This window comes from Tachysurus fulvidraco, chromosome 13, assembly GCF_022655615.1.
Source record: "Tachysurus fulvidraco isolate hzauxx_2018 chromosome 13, HZAU_PFXX_2.0, whole genome shotgun sequence".
Classification (NCBI taxonomy): Eukaryota; Metazoa; Chordata; class Actinopteri; order Siluriformes; family Bagridae; genus Tachysurus; species Tachysurus fulvidraco.
The window spans coordinates 4896618-4914839 of record NC_062530.1 but is presented as its reverse complement, the minus strand read 5'-3'; the positions used below and the strand labels follow the sequence as shown (position 1 = coordinate 4914839).

The 18222-nt window shown below is 37.7% G+C and overlaps 1 protein-coding gene across 1 annotated transcript in view; it reads right to left on the bottom strand.

The window, feature by feature from the left end:
* Nucleotides 1-8443: 8443 nt before the first annotated feature.
* The window catches only part of cd276 (CD276 molecule), a 100312-nt gene continuing 90533 nt past the window's right edge, over nucleotides 8444-18222 (bottom strand). Inside the window, exon 8 of the mRNA XM_027178822.2 lies at nucleotides 8444-9480. The gene's annotated coding sequence lies outside the window, so the exon portion shown is untranslated. The remainder of the gene's footprint in view (nucleotides 9481-18222) is intronic.

Below are 18222 nucleotides of genomic sequence, written 5' to 3'. Positions count from 1 at the left end.
TCAAGCTATCAATTTTTAAAAAAAAGGAGACAACGATGGGATGATGTGTAAGCATAGCAGGCATATTTGTACCGTCGATCTAACCTACCAAGCACTTTGTATAATGTCTATCGTTATAGTTTATGCATCTCCTCCACAGAAAAAAAAAATAAAAAAATACTTCCTGCCTAAGATTCATCTCCATTTTGTCTACACAGACTTGTTAAGCATTTTGGCTCACTCTGTTTCCTCCTGATAGGGAACTGCTTAGTGAATTGGCACACACACGCTGCTGTCGGAACAGCGAGAGCCGATCTCATGGAACAAAAACTCTCTGGAGAACATGATGCATGCCGGGGAGATACACGGCTCCTTTGTGTTCAACATTTCTGCTGAGAACCTAAAACCTTGTCGTTAAACCTTTGGGATTTCACTTCTCTAGACTCGGAGCTGTAGCCTGGCTGTGCTGGTTTGCTGGAAAAACTTGTGCTGCATTCACGTGCGATCATTTCTCATTCAAGCCGTGTTGCACTTGGTAATGGGGCCAGTCATGTGTGGTCAAACGGTGGCATTAATAAGTCTCCGCTCCACTACGCTCTGTGGCCGTGCGATTACCTGTCACACTTCATTTATCTATTGTAAAAACATCCCATGACTCTTTCCTGCTACCCCATTTAAGAGCGATCACACACACACACACACACACACACACACACACACACACACCTACACACACAACTTATGCTGTTCAAGCCCCTTCTATTACATACATACATCATACTCCACTGGCACGGAGAAATTTCTGAGAAAATCCTCTAGAGAGTGTGGAGGAAATAAAAAAACCCAAACAAAGCAGGTTATATATATGGCTTTAATTAAAAAATAATTAACCAACGGTTCTAACACTGGGTTTTAATTACTATTTAGAATGCTTAGCTATTTATCAGCGCTAGCTAGCTTTTTAGAGGTATTAACTAGACACTACGCTTAAAGAAACTTCACATATCACATAGTTTTATACACGATTATGGGAATCGCACGTGAAAAACGTTACCTGTGTGAGAATATCTCAAAAGCTGAAAAAAGATGAAACTTTAGGCGTTCGATGTGAGAAAGCACATGGGAAACAAATGAAAGTCGAATGCAACCCGAGCGTGAAAAATGAACGTGAAAATGAATAAATAATGTTCTATATGTGAAAAATTTATGTGAGATGTTAATTTAACGTGTAGGAAATGCATATCAGTATAATAATAGGGGTAAAAATAAATGATGTGTAGAAAAAAAAAAGAAATCATAAAAAATGAACATTACATAAATAAGTAACATGAACAAAGTGATTTAGATATAGATAATTAACTTCTAAACTTCTAATTATATATATATATATATAGTATTTAAAACTCCTGTAAGTTCTTGTGACTCATATGACTTATTTGTATGTGAAGTCTTTTATATACAGTATTTATATGTGACATGCTAAAGTACCTTGACACTCCGTGCAAAATTAAAGAAACCAAATAAATACTATATAAAGTAACTGATCTTTTTTCTCTGAAAGAGCATAAACTTATATCTCATTTATCTTTTGTAATTTCATGTAATTAACAAAAGAGCATGTCGATGGGTAGGGGATATGTGAGCTCATGTTCATTAAGAGCTTTTTGCAAGAAAAGCTGTAGTAAGGAAAACTTTCTCTCTCTCTCTCTCTCTCTCTCTCTCTCTAGAGAGAAAGAAGCAGGTCAGGCCCTGTGTGCATTAAAAATTTCCTTTTTTGCACACACAAGGTCTAATATTTTATTGAGTAGGCTGATATCACAGATGAGCTCCTGCATCTTTATTTGTTAGGCTCAAAAGGGCCAATCATTATCTTTTAATTACCACGGCCCAGCACTGAGAGCCACTATAGGCAGATAATTAATCATGCATAATGGCAAAGCATGAGACAGAAATACGAAGAGGGTTTGGGGGGGGGGGGGCTGAGCACATCGAGTTAATAGCAAAGCATCAGAGTTACAACATTTGCATATGAAGCAACTCTGAAAAATAAATTATTACAAGGAATGCAGAGAGACAGAGAGAGGGGGGGAGAGAGGGGAGAGGGAGAGAATGATATTTTTCCGTTTTTGTCGATATAGAACAATGGCTTTCAGTGGAATTTTAGATTGCTAAAAATTGTTAGAAATAAAGTATCAACATTTTCTTACAGAATGTAAAATCTTTTGTGTAATGTGTCAATTTTTTTGTCCGTTTGATTCGTTGCTTTCATATGAGCCTTTAACCACCACAGTGGAGTGCGACACTCTCACTCACTCATTTTCTACCGCTTATCCAAACTACCTAGGGTCACGGGGTCTCAGGCGTCATCGGGCATCGAGGCAGGATACACCCTGGACAGAGTGCCAACCCATCACAGGGCACACACACACACTCTCATTCACTCACACACTCACACACTACGGACAATTTTCCAGAGATGCCAATCAACCTACCATGCATGTCTTTGGACCGGGGGAGGAAACCGGAGTACCCGGAGGAAACCCCCGAGGCACGGGGAGAACATGCAAACTCCACACACACAAGGCGGAGGCGGGAATCGAACCCCGACCCTGGAGGTGTGAGGCGAACGTGCTAACCACTAAGCCACCGTGCCCCCCCTTGGAGTGCAACATGACAAAGACATTCAATGCTGTACATGAGCACAACCAAACAGGCACAAATTCTCTCTGGTAAAGAGTTAAAACAACAACAGCTCTTGCTACATCTCTAAGTAAATTGAGCAGCGCAGTAGTGCTTTAATCTGTAATCTGTCCATCTCTCTTGCTTCCTCATCTCTACCTGCTGTTTGAGCTAATACACTGTCAGTACCAGCTCATAGATCTCTAACTAGCCGAGCTGAGTCTCTGCTCTAATGCTGGAACTTTGAGTACAGTCTTTGTTGTCTCCACTAATTCATCCATTTGATTTGTCTTTGATAAAATACGACATTAAACATCGATGCAAAAGTTTACATCTATTGCTTTTAGGAGGAAACAACAAAAAGCTAACAATTTGTTGACATTGTTCATCTTTTAAATGCCATCGTGATGTCAGAACAACAACCAACCACTTACTACTAACAGGAACACAAATAAAGCACCAACCAAAGAAATCAGCACCAGTATCACTATCAGATAGATAGATAGATAGATAGATAGATAGATAGATAGATAGATAGATAGATAGATAGATAGATAGATAGATAGATAGATAGATAGATAGATAGATAGATAGATAGATAGATAGATAGATAGAAATTCAAGCTCAAATGAGCACATTTAATGTTTTTCAAGGTGGAAAGTTTCTTTAACCTTAAACTGACCAGCTTTGGATTTGAATAAAAAGTGACAAATTAGTAAATGTCCCACAGTTTGTACGATGCTAGCTGTGATGAAAGGAAACACAAGTCAAATCCTCTTCCATTAAGGTCTCTTCTCTTCTGAAGGGCATTTGCAGGGCTTGCATCCAGTTTAACAATTCTACAGTGGCACCAAGAACCCCTCAGAATTAAATACGGCTTATCTCTACAGAACCTCTCGCCACAAAGCCGCCGTTATTGTTTCCCTCCTGTTGTAAACAGCACTAATCACGGTGCAAAGAGGGAGCGGAGGAAGTGAAATCGCCTGGGGTTGGTACGGACCGGTCGGAGGTGCTCCGGAGCGGAACGCTTTAATGAAGACTGGTCTGCTCCACCTCTCCTGAATCAGAATAAAAGCCAAAAGAACGATCCGGTGGACACTTTTCCTCTTAGTTTGCTTTCATGCTTTGTATTCAGACCCATGTTGTATGACACCCTGGGCAATGTTTTACAATTCATATTAGTTTATATTACTTTTCTATAGCAGTCATGACCTGCCTATAAAACGTGGGCTAAATAATGAGCCTGAAGTAAAAACGAGGGCAATAACCATTTAGTAAATCTTTAAAGAGATGAAATCAGCTATATAATATCTAAAAGTTGAAAATAGTGCAACAGCAGCGTGTCTGTCTCGTCAGGGCGCATTAGAGCTAAAAAAAAAAAAAAAACTTGTATTGCGAATGAGTGAAAAAACTGCACAGTAATCCAATATTCCTAGAGCAAGGGTTGCTAAATATTTTGTAAATAAATAAATAAATAAATAAATAAATAAATAAATAAATAAATAAAGCTCTTATAATTAATGAGTTTAATTAGCTAGTCAAACATCGTGCCAGCAGATTTTGTTCAAAAAAACGCTTTTATTAGACAAACCGAAGGGAAATGTTCACAACCAGCAGGGAGGCAACGGGTCAAGTTAGAGATGTTATTCTAGGTGCTTGAGCTTCAAATGAAAATGAATCATGAATCAATACGAATCATGCATCATGACTCATGAATCAATACACGAAAATTAATTTGCGGTCCTTTAGCTAGACTCCGGGGCAAAGGTCATTTCTTTGTTGGTTTCTCCAATACACCAATGTACACACTGAAGTGCTGACTGGATCATCCTCCTGTTTATTTTCTGCTCAGTTTATTCCATTACTTCATTTAATGAATAACCTTTTGTAATGCATAGCTCAGTTAATTGCTTGAGCATAAATGTTGACATTGTTAGCACAAACACAATTCTTCATTTAGGTACACAGATGACACGCATCTGCAAGTTTTGCCTTCAGCGTTCATAACTGCACAGTTCGCAAGAACAGTCTGCTTGCAATAACCCGATTATTTCAATATTTTAAGTAATGGTTTTTCAGCATTGCTCAATCAATTAAAGTGTGTAGGCTATATTTTATGCCTTCTGCAACACTGATGACTAGCATATACCAATCTGACCTCTATTTTACGTGCGGTAATAAGATTGAGCTAAATCAGTATGTGCTAATTCATGTCGTATGATTCATGTCGTGCTTCTGAGAATTAGGTTTTAATTGGAACATCGTACCATATAAGCTGACAATAATAAAATATTACATTTCAGAAAGAGTAAAAAAAAAAAACCCACTCACTCTCAATCACTCACTCATTTTCTACCGCTTATCCGAACTTCTCAGGTCACGGGGAGCCTCAGGCGTCATCGGGCATCGAGGCAGGATACACCCTGGAAGGAGTCCAACCCATCGCAGGGCACACACACACACACACACACACACACACACACACACACACACACACACACACACACACACACACACACACACACACACACACACACACACACTCTCATTCACTCACACATTACGGACAATTTTCCAGAGATGCCAATCAACCTACCATGCATGTCTTTGGACCGGGGGAGGAAACCGGAGTACCCGGAGGAAACCCCCGAGGCACGAGGAGAACATGCAAACTCCACACACACAAGGCAGAGGCGGGAATCGAACCCCAACCCCGGAGGTGTGAGGCGAACATGCTAACCACTAAGCCACCGTCCCCCCAAAACAAACCATAAATTAATAAATTACTAAATAAATAAACAAATATTATTATTAACCTTTATTTAACCAGATTAGTCTCATTGAGACATAGAATCTCTTTTTCAAGAGAGACCTGGCCAAAATAGCAGAAAATAACAAACAACAAGGCAAAAGACAACTCAAGTGCATTTCAATTTAAATAAAAGTGCCATTCATTAAAACATTTGCAAGTGTGAATGGACTCATGTTCTATAGATTTAACATAATGTTTCAAATCATTTAAGGAAATTAGACACTGTAGCTTTAGTGATTTCTGTAGCTCATTCCAAGTTGAAGGTGCAAAAACCATAAAAGCCTTTATAAATAACTCTCTCCTAGCTTAAGGAACGTTTAATGAAAATTATTTTCTGGAACCGTAAACCATAAGTACTCTGTACAAAAGAAAGAAATTCGGATATGTAGCCTGGCAGCCTGCCTATAATACCCTTATATATAAAAATATAAAGGTGAGTAAGCCGGCGATTTGACAGAGGAGGCAAATTCACTTTGGAGTAAAGTGTACAAAGATGCGTGAGAGGTCTGCAATTTGAAATAAACCTTAAAGCTCCATGAAACACAGCATCCAACATCTGAAGACACTTTCATATACAACAGATCACCATAATCAATAATAGAGAGAAATGTGGCATCAACTAGCCTTTTTCTAGCAGAAAAAGTAAAACAAGGTTTGTTCCTAAAGAAAAAAACCTAGCTTCAATTTCAACTTTTTTTTTTTTTTACAAGATTCTGTACATGAAGCTCAAAAGAAAGGTGCTCATCAATTAAAAATCCTAAATATTTATAAGATGAAACTACCTCTATATAAATCACTGCCTTGTGTTAATCTCCTGCATATAGAAAATCTACACTATACTTATCTCCTTATAAGTGGACGTTTTAAAGGTTCTCAAAGTTGATGAGTTGGAAGCAAGAACAATAGGTAAGTGTAAGTGTAAGGATCTGAGTGACTTTGACAAAAGCCAAATTGTGATGGCTAGACAACTGGCTCAGAGCATTTCCAAAACAACAGGTCTTGTAGGATGATCCTGGGATGCAGTGGTTAGTACCAACCAAAAGTGCTCAAAGGAAGAACAACTGGTGAACCAGCAACAAGTTGATGGATTCCCAAAGCTCAGTGATGCATGTGGTTGCAAAGGGTAGCCTGTCGGTTCTGACCACTCAGAAGAGCTGCAGACCCATCAGATTGTCCATACTGACCCTTGTTCTTCGTCTGCAATAATGTGTGAGCATCAGAACTAGACCGTGGGGCAAGAAAGTGGTCACATTTTCTTATGAATCTTTTTTTTTAGGTCATCTGGATGACCAGGTACATGTACATCACATACCAGGGAAAAAGATGGAACCAGAATGCACTCTGGGAAGAAGACAAGGTAATGTGATGATCTGGGTGATAAACTTTAACTTTATCATGTTTTCTGCCCTTCATGTGGATGTTATTTTGACACATACCACCTACTTAAACATTGGTACAGTCCAAGTTCATGACAATGATATTCCCCAATAGCAGTGGCCTCTTTAAGCAGGATAATTAAAGGATCTACTGCTAATGTCTTGGTTCCAGGTACCACGGCACACCTTCAGAGGTCTTATGGCGTCCAGGCATTAACATACGTAAAGACTAATGCTCTAAAATACAAAAGATCTAAAGCAGTAATATAAGGTTATCAAAAAATCAGATTATTAAATGCTCTCTTCCTCTCTGTTTTTGCCCTTATGTTGAACTAAACCCTGAAGTCTTTCCACAGCCACGAGCTCACCATCCATTATTAAAGATTAAAGCTGCCTTTCATAACGCATGTGCCACGTTTACAGATAGTCGCTCTGTCCCATGCTTAGCAAAGCTTGTTTTATTGATCGCCTGGTCCTTCCATACAAAATGCACACTTCTACCCTTAGGACAAGAAAAAGGGAGGATGTTCACTCTTTGTTCTGGCAGAAAGAGAAGTTCCTTTTTTGAAAACATCAATACCATGAGCCAGGGGCTAGCATGTGCCTCATACTCAATCGACAATCGAGTGCCTTTTAGTGTCACTTCAGGTCTGTAGCTGTTTGGTTGTTAAAAATGGAATATAATGAATCTCATGTTTGTTTACATTATATACAATAGCAGATTTAAACGACTTTTGCATGTAAGGTTTCTATAGCAACAACCCATACATGGGGGACCTGTTAATGGAAGGTGGGCTACATAATCTAGGCTGGAATTTTAACCCTGTATTTATAAAAAATAAATAAATAAATAAATAAATAAATAAATAAATAAATAAATAAATATGTAATAAAACAGTGTAAGTCACAAGAAACAGAACAGATGGCTTTCTGGTTTCTTTGTTACATGACAAGCTGTGTGTTGTAGAATCTGGCTGCTATAATGCAAGTGGTAATAAAATGGATATAAAATGTAACTGCAAATGGATAAAAAGCGTAATGTCGATAATAAATGAAATATTGAATCATTGGAAAATCATGGGTATTATGCCACTCTATAACTGATTCTTTTATTTTAGATTATTTTACACAACAGCATGCTCCATTGTGCACGGTTATGAATTATGACCAAACACCATGATCTGCTTGCAATACTACTATATTTATAAGAAAAGAAAGTATCAGAATTTAGCCGGAGAGTGAAATGTTCTGAATGAAATGCTCACAACTAGACTTTCACTTACTAAAGTGGTTAAAATTTGCTGTTTGCTTTTTTATGGATCCGAGTACACATGCCAGATGTTATGTTTTAGCAAATCAACTGGAAGGTAAATAAAGGCTTCCCTAAAGCTGTCGTCATTAAACTTTAAGCGATCGTCCGAGCCACAGGGATTGCCTCTGGCGATAGAAAAGGGTATATGAAGAGACATAATTGTTTTGAGAGCTGGGATACAAACCATGCTGCATGTCTCTACTGAACCGTTATAGAGAATACAGTGGATTGGAGCATATGTCAAAACGGAAGGCTGTTTAAAGCTGATCACAACAACAGACGAGATTTTAATGACAAATCGTTTTATTATTTAAAGCATGTTCATACAGGCAAAATGAATCCATTAGGGGAAAAACACTTCGGTATATTTGGCACTAGTATCAAGAAGCACTGTTAAAAAAAATCCCAGCATACAAGATTCCACCTCACAGTATCTATTAAACCATTTCTCACCATAGCACCGTCTGGACAAATACTGTAGAAACCTAGGTGTGTACCATGATCTACTTGCAATTTGTTCAAGCTGAAATACAAACAAATTTCTCCCCAATGTCACTGAATTTGCAGAAACAGCTACATGCTGTCAAGAACATGTTGGTTCAAGGGCAGGCTTTAATTAGTCCGTACTAGTGCTCTGGTGGAGAAGACGTGAGAAAGATAGAGAGACTCTGACTCTGCTGGACACACTGACAACAGCTTCCTTGCTGGCTTTGCTCTTAAGCTCTTCACTTTCCATTAGATGTGATGTGGAACATGAGGCAAGGCTCAGCATGCAGAGTGGAGCGAGCTGGTGTCAGTGGTGGAGCTGGAAGCTTGTCATATGGCATCAATGTCCTTCAAGCTGATTTTTTTTGTTTAAAACACTGTATACAATTCTAAATCCTGATAGGTGATTCTCAAGTCCTTTATGATGAACACAGGGAGTGAATGAAGCTGTTGGAGAGAAGCTAGGCTACTTAGAACGTCTTATTATAATTCATGTTGTATAAAAGGAACGAAAAAACAGTTGAATTTTAAATTGAAAGAAATGACAGCGGACATAAATCGGTGAGTGATACGGACTTTGATATTTTGCATCAATCTAAAACTGGGAACAAGGCAAACAGCATTTGTTTTCTGTCAATGTGCAAAATATAAACATTTTAGCAATATGAATTGTTATTTTCTTGATTTTAAGCAATAGGGGCTAAAACACCAAAATGGTCCTGTACCATCCAGTTTGTGTTTGTGTGTGTGTGTGTGTGTGTGTGTGTGTGTCTTGTTGAACGGCATGTTGCACTGAAGGTTAATGCGAGACTCCATGCTTCACGTGTAGTTTCACCCTGCAAAACAGAAAAGGGGAAGACAGGCGAGGTTAAACGAGCAACTGTGCTTTTATGGAAAGACTCTGATGGGTTTAGATTAAAGTAACACCTGAGCGCCCGTGTTTTTGCACCGGGTGCAGGAATGCATAATAACCCCATAGGCCAAGATGAGTAGAAAGCAGAAATCAGCAGATTGATAATCCTTTTGCTGAAGACTCGCTCTGACACCTTGCTGACACCAAAATCTGAAAGGAGGTGAAACCATCACTATCTTATATATCTCTAAACAAATTGATGCGCCGCTTCAGAATATAAATCTGAAATTATGGACTTGTCACCTTGAGGAGAAATAGAGGCTCTGCATACAACATGTTCACTGTAGTTGAAACATTGCTTTTTATTACATTGAAGTTTGGAATGCCTCTTGCTGCCACAGACAGATTCTGATGTTTTAGAGCCAGAGAAATTTCAGAGCCAATTCTATACATAGAATAAATATACTGTAAGTACTGGTTAAACATCCCATAGCCAGCCCTAAAAAATAAATAAATAAATAAATAAATATCTATACTTTCAAAGCTATTTCTAGATACAGAAAAACCATACAATTTAGCACACAGACAAAACATCTAAACCATGTCCCAGACACATATTAAACATCTAAAGCTAGTTCTAGACACAGAGTAAATGTTAAAAGCTAGCTCTAGACAAAAACAAATCAGCTACAGTTATTTTTAGACTCAAAGTAAACATTGAATGTAGCACACAGACAAAACAACTAAAGCTAGTTCTAGGCACATATTAAACGTCTAAAGCTAGTTCTAGACATACAGTACAGACCAAAAGTTTGGACACACCTTCCAAAAGTTTGGACACACCACCTTTTCAACAGGACAATGACCCCAAACACACCTCCAGGCTTTGTAAGGGCTATTTGACCATGAAGGAGAGTGATGGGGAGCTGCACCAGATGACCTGGCCTCCACAGTCACCGGACCTGAACCCAATCGAGATGGTTTGGGGTGAGCTGGACCGTAGAGTGAAGGCAAAAGGGCCAACAAGTGCTAAGCATCTCTGGGAACTCCTTCAAGACTGTTGGAAGACCATTTCAGGTGACGACCTCTTGAAGCTCATCAAGAGAATGCCAAGAGTGTGCAAAGCAGTAATCAAAGCAAAAGGTGGCTACTTTGAAGAACCTAGAATATGACATATTTTCAGTTGTTTCACACTTTTTTGTTATGTACGTATATAATTCCACACGTGTTAATTCATAGTTTTGATGCCTTCAGTGTGAATCTACAATTTTCATAGTCATGAAAATAAAGAAAACTCTTTGATTGAGAAGGTGTGTCCAAACTTTTGGTCTGTACTGTATATTAAACATCTCAAGCTAGTTCTAGACACAGACAATATATATAAAGCTAATTCTAGACATGAACAAACCAGCTCAAGCTAGTTCTAGACACGTTATACACCTTATAGACATAGATAGAACATTAAAAGTTATTTCTAGACTCAAAGTAAAAACCGAATGTAGATCACTGACAAAACATCTATTTCTAGGCTCTGAAAAGCTAGTTTTAGACACATAGAAAACATCTAAAACTAGTTGAAAACACAAGACTAAATAAATCTTTATGCAATCTGAACATCCAGATCTAGCTGTATATGACCATTATCCTGCCAAATAATATTTATTTATTAAATAATAAATATTTAAGAGTGACACTGAACTTTAATAAACCGCCTTGTTGCTATGACAACACCAAATAAATGTTGCCATAATTTTACTCAGTGGTTAAAAAAAAAAAAAAGTACCAAATGCTTATCGACACCTTTCATCTACTGTCAAAAGATAACCTTCACTGTTCTTGCTCGCTTTATCATTACTGCTAGACCCGTTTGAGGATCTCGTCATTTTCATGCTCTTGCACGACGTTGTTAATGAGCTAGTGTTATCAGTGCCTTTAGAGACAAAGCACAATGCAAAACCTACTGATAAAACCTAGCATCTTATAAATTGGCACCCTAGAAGTGGATGAAAGCAACTTTATCTGCCAGAAGCTTCAATTAAAATAGAGAAAGATCAACAGCAATAAACCTAAGATGTCATCTTGTTAATTATGAGCAAAGGCAGAACATCTAGTGTGCTTCGAGAAAAAAATATAATCATTTGTTTAGATGAAAAATTAAAGCTAATTTTTATAATTGTACCCAATCACACACAGCTAAAGCATTATATCAGGTAAGTTCAAAGCTTTAATGCACTCTTAACTCTCTTCCCATTATTCCCTGTGGGGCCGCTTTACCCTGCTGGTAATAGAGCTAAAGAAATAGCTCTGAATGCATCATTAAACCGGGTGGAGAATTAACTTGGACGGAACTTAATTATGTCACACACGAGGTCCCGCAAGTTTGAGACTTGGAGAAGGGCAATATTGCTGGCTAAAGAGCGTAGACAGTTAGTTTAGACACATAATTAGAATCAATCATCCATATACACGAGAGTGTGGCTTTAGCCTGCTAAGTGAAACATTAACATTCACAGTGTAACATGGCTCCAAATCCAAAGACAGGATACGAATACGTTGTAAAACATAGGTTGAACCAGTAACTAGGAGTGATCGGGTCAAGTCAGGAGCTAAAACAACTGCCTTGGACTACTTTCATATAAACCCTAATGCAGTTGAATTAAACCCAAGAACAACCCTGATTAAACCTAATTACATGAAGTCAACAAAACATGCTGTTTTTTTTTTCATTTGTGGAGTCTGTAGTTTTGATCCACCAGCTGCTGCACTAACATGGCTAAATGATTACAAAACTCTTGTTGTATCTTAAGAACTACAAAGTATGTCTAGGAAGAACACAGTAACGAAATGCTCATAATAGAAATGTTCATAAATTACTTTGTTTTGTATTTAAAGCATCGTCTCTTTGTTCTTTTTTCTTTTGGTTGATTTCCATGATTATTCTATGTGAACTTGCACCAAGTTTGCTTATATTTTTTGTTGCCAGATTTCAGCCCAATGAATAAAACACTTTTGTGATGTTTCACACGCCTCTCACAAAACAAAAGTTTCTGTTGTTGTTTTGTCTGTTTGAATTTGTACATTGTGATTCAACAGATCAAATAAATCCCAACACAAAGAATTAATATTACTTTGATCCAACTGAGCAAATGTACTATTAGATGAGAAAACTTTCATTTTTAATATTGTACATAATAATTAGGATCATAATAATTAATCGATGAATTCCAATTGTAACATCAGAATATAAAATGCTTAATTTTCTAGCCGGTGCATTATAAGTTGATGATAAATAACATTTTTAACATTACATTTTGGAATAAAAAATAAATGGTTGTTGAATTCTCGATTCTTATTGGTATCTAGAAAATTAGGTTAATTGTATGGTTAGAATTGTATGGCTAACGTTTCATGGAAATGGTTTTGAAAAAATTGTGTAATTACAAACGTTATCTGTGAGATGTTTATTTATTTAGCCTTTTTGTCAGGACTCTCCAGCTATCAGAGCATTGTAAGCTGTAATTTTAAAGATCTAAACTAAATTTTAGACAGGATAAATAACCAAACACAGACAATGCACCCGAAATAAGTGTTAAACTATCAACATAAAGCAAGTTTTAGGACATTCAAAGCTTGTTCTAGACATAAGTCAAACATACAATTTGTATAGAAAAAAGACTAAACAACTTAATCTAGATTTAGACATGGAATAAACAACCAAAGCTATTTATAGACATGGGGTTAACATTTGAAACTTGTATTATAAACAAACTAATAATTCAAGCCTTTTTCTAAGCATATAGAAAACATCCAAAGATTGTTCTAGACTAAACACCTAAAGATTTTTCTAGAAGCAGACCAAACATCCAAAGCTTTCGCTAGATGCAAAATAAACAATAAACACATTTTTTTTTGTTGATATCCCACCAAATTAACACATTATTTTTTTGTTCTTTATAAGTGTTTCTTTTTTATTTTGTATTCATTTATTTTTACAACAGCATGCATCCAAAATTTCCATTCCTTAATTAATCCCACGGAAAATATTTCTAACCACAGCAATTTTCAAGTGAGTGTGAATCCTTTCTGAGAAAAAACAGCAAACAGTGATACAAAAGCTGCAACATTAATTCTCAGCAAATAAGACCTTACAGTTAAAAAAAACTAAATATCTGAGGGCTCAAGTCCTCTGGATGCTAAACACACTGGTGACAAAAAAAAAGGTCAGTCAGAACGCAAATGGTACAGTCCTGGAAGTCATAGAAGATCTTGCTTTAGCCATGTATAACTCAACTAAAGAAATAGCTCTGAATGCATCATTGAACTAACTTGGACGAACCGTAATCACACACGATGTCACACACGAGGTCCTGCAAGTTTGAGACTTGGAGAAGGGCAATATTACTGGCTAAAGAGCATAGACGTTTAGGTTAGACACATAATTAGAATCAATCATCCATATACACAAGAGTGTGGCTATAGCCTGCTAAGTGAAACCTTAACATTCACAGTCTAAAGTAGTTAAAAAAAAACAGACAGTAACCAAGGATAGATAGATAGATAGATAGATAGATAGATAGATAGATAGATAGATAGATAGATAGATAGATAGATAGATAGATAGATAGATAGATAGATAGATGTTATGGTGGACAGTTTTAACCTGTTGAAGCAATAAGACTTTATTCTGACACAGTTTTGATCGGATTTTATGATGAACAAAAGGCAGTGGAAAAATGTTATACTCATACATAGTGGTGAACTGCATCTCAGCACAGAAAATGAGAAGACATCTACATACAGTAGTCAAATGTACATATTCCAAAGACAGAGAAAGCTTTGTTGCTTCTGTATAGGTTCAATGTTATTAATTAAAGGATCTGAGTCATCCTAAGATTGGGAAAGATTCCTGGAGCTGTAGACCTGCATGTCCAAAAAAAATCGAAAGAAATGCCAAGCATACTTTAAAATTAGAATCGTAGATGTGACATCCCGTAGTTCCCCATTCACAAGAGAGTTCAACCCCAAACCACATCCATATGAATAAGAGAGAAGAAGTCCTCATGAAAACACACTTTAACTCCAACTCCTCAAACCTTTGTGGCTTAGCAGGCCTCCAGTAATCCATCATACAAATGAACACAACATTGTATTTTCACACCTGCTTGCTCTCCCAGGACACAAATCCCCTCTCAGGTCTCGCTCTGCATGGGAATGAATGAGATGGATTGCCAAGGAGAAGAGTTATCTAACGGGTAGGATAAACTACACATTTTGTAACTGTGAGGAGATGGTACATGAAAGAGAGAAACAGAGATAGGGGGAGATTGATAAGCAAATTAGGGCGCATTATCAGATTTTCCAAAGATAGATATCCAGGAGACAGTTTTTTCCCCACAATTCCCAATTCTGGCTTCTTATCCATGTTTTCAAAGGCAAGCAGGTGAAAAAATAGACATGCTTGGAAAACAGGGTTGGTAAAAGTTCTTCATTTAATTATAAGTCCCATTATACTGTATGTTTAAATCAACATTCAAAAAAAGTCGAAATTCATGTTCACGTTAAGCATGACGTTTAAAAAAGTGCACAGAAAAAATCCCAGAAGTAGATGACAAAATAAATGAAAAAAATTATTCAAGTTACAGATGGTATTTTAGCACGTTTTTTTTTTTTTCCCACCAAGGAACCAAATATGTGAGTAAACATTAGTAAAGTCTGAAAACGTTTTTATTCCTAATCTCTCAAATGTTAGCAAGCAGTGCAATAAGTCTAACTATGGTAGTTTAGGTAAGATAGTTTTCAATAATCAAAAACAAATGCTGGTGGTTCTAAGCCACTTAGATACCACTGGAGATCTGACTCTGTATACTGATTAAACCAATGCTGACCCATGAATCAGTGTCCCAATTAATCAATTACTCCCATGACCCACTGGGAAAGGAAAAGAAAATGATGGAATTCCTAAATGTTGGAAAAGGAAGAAATTTGAAGATTAATAGCTCTTTATTAACTCTGGTGGGTTTTGAATACTAACGTAAGCTCTTTTGCGCTTCCTCAGAAATCGCTTTATCATGGTCAGGGTAGCAGTGGACCTTGAGCCTGTCCTAGGAACACTGTGTCCTTGGAAAAAACACTCAATAAGTCTCCCTCATAAGGCACCATGTACACACAAGGGACACTTTAGAGTAAATGCACCTTCTGGCATGTTCTTGGGAATGGGAGGAAACTGAAGAACCCAGAGAAACTCCATACAAACTGTATCCTGAGTAGTTTAGGAAGTTTGTGCATCAAGATACAAATTACCTCGATATATACAAAGAGTGTGCAGCAGCACTTAGTGGTTTATCTGTAATTCGATTGACTCTTTAGAGCTGTGACTTTAAAAAGTGTATGAAAAAGTAGTGAGCAGAAACTTTTGTCAAAAGTATAGAATGAAGAAAAGCTCAAACTGATGCAGATGCTTACACAGAGGATGGACAGTGAGTACAGTGCCGAATGCAGGGAACAAATACTCAAGTGACTTTTCATTACTTGCAGAATCTGCGGTTCATTAGAAAAGAATTCAACATTTCCATAGGTACAAATCAATGCACCTTTATTCCTTTTTTTTCTTCTTCTGTATAAACAGTTAAATGCTGAAATCCACACATAATTACTCCTGTGTGGAGAAAATCCCACTGAAGGAGGACTGCGCTGCCTCCGTGACGCTTCTTTAGCAGGAAACGAGTTGTGCTGACAGTTTCATTTGTGAGGTGCGCAGAGGCGAGCGCACTAATTTCCTCAGCCTATAGGAGATTGTTCTGTTAAAAGAAACACACCGCCACAATGGTCTCATTATAATGAGGCACTGTAAATCCAAACTGCATTCATTCTCCCCTTCATTTGCATTGAAATGGAAATGCCATATTTCATTCTCTTCCTCAGTAACCTTACACTTATTTATATATTTACAGTACGGTGTAAAAGAGAGGATCGTGCTCCTGCGGCTCTGTTGACTCTAACGATAGTGAGCGATAGCGATAATAATAATGAAACTCAAATGGGCTTGTGGGAGGGGAAATAATCAGCGAGTCTCATAGACACTCCATATTGTGAACATTAGAGCTTCTGTCACTGAGAGGCCATAGATACTGTGCTGCATTAATATGTCCCAGTGCTGTATGTTCGGATTACGGATGCACTCGCGAACACTGGTGCCCTTTCGATTACAACATTACAATGCGGTAACAATGCAGGGATTTTTTAAGTGCTCCTTAAACCTTGAGCATCCAGGGTTACTTTTTGTGAATTATCAAATACATTGTTTAGTCCAATTGGGACTTTTTGCTTATTGCTTGGGAATTTATTGTTTAATCCAATTGGGCGAATATTCTTACAATATATATAGTTTCAACATGTCAGATGATTTGTGTGTGTGTGTGTGTGTGTGTGTGTGTGTGTGTGTGTGTGTGTGTGTGTGTGTGTGTGTGTGTTTTCATAAAGCATGTCAATGGACATGGTGTCCATATCGATGTCAACATTATGTCAACAATTTTTGTCATCATGCAAGAAAGGAAAATATTCTCTAACAGAGTCTCCAAATACTCCATGAAATAATACGTATGCTCTTTCACCAATACTGAAATCAGAGTGCCACAGAACTGAACAGAACCAATATAGCTATCAAATCTCAATTCTGGCCACGTGACGAAACGGAAAGGAAATCTTCTCTCGACTCTTGTATTATTTTGGATGATTTCATCCGCACCACTCTCCTTCAAGGCCCTGTGGTGTTAATTATACCGGCTCTTTTTCCTTAGAGCAAGCGGAGCTGTGCGAGTGCATTAATCTTGATTCTCCACTTGACTACAAAGCCTCGTTTGAAGAGTCTCCTTTGGTAAGCCCCAAAGGAAGGGTGTGTGTGCGTGTGTGTGAGAGAGAGAGAAGAAAGAGTCGCAGCACTGTGTTTTCTCCGATAAACGTGGGCAACTCGTAAAGCATTCAAATCACCTGCGCTTTCCCGAGCTCGAATTGCTCAAATTTTCTTTTGAACAAATTTTTCCAAAGTGAAGCTGCTCTTGCCTGTAGCGTAGACCGTGGCCTGTTTGGCAGGGTTTGTGGGGAGCTGCTTGAAGTTTGGCTCTTATGTAGGGAGGGTCAGTGTGCACTGAATGCTTCTCCTACAACTGTACATTTCTGTACAATTCATTCTGAACCGACAGCTTTTGAAGCAAGTAAATTACCCATTCTGCTTCCAGTCTTCACACTTCACATCTTACACATGGCCTTGCTCCCCAATCACTCCCTGTGGCTCTAATTACAGCGTTGCACTTCTTTGAAAGCTTTGGCCCTCTTTGAAATTAACACACTCAGTAAACGTGCAGTGACGGTCTTCTCAAAAGATCACAACTGGGTAAGCATTCAAGGAATAGATGTCATTAAGTGACATTATATTACATGATGGGAGCTACAGTTCTGCAACGAAGGCTTGTCCAAATGTGTTGTTTTATATTGTTTGTTTTAAAAAGAAATTTTAAATTTTAATACATTTTCTAAATGTTCACACTTTTGAAATAGTTTATGGTTCAAAACTTTGGCATTTGAAAACATGCAGATGCAAAAAATAAATGTCTTCCAAAAAAAGAGGATGACAGATCTAAGTTCTCTAGTTTGATTCGGAGTTCGGTGTCTGTGCTTGTCTGAGTTTCTCCGGTTCTTCCCATGTCCACTTGGGTTTCTTCCACAAAAC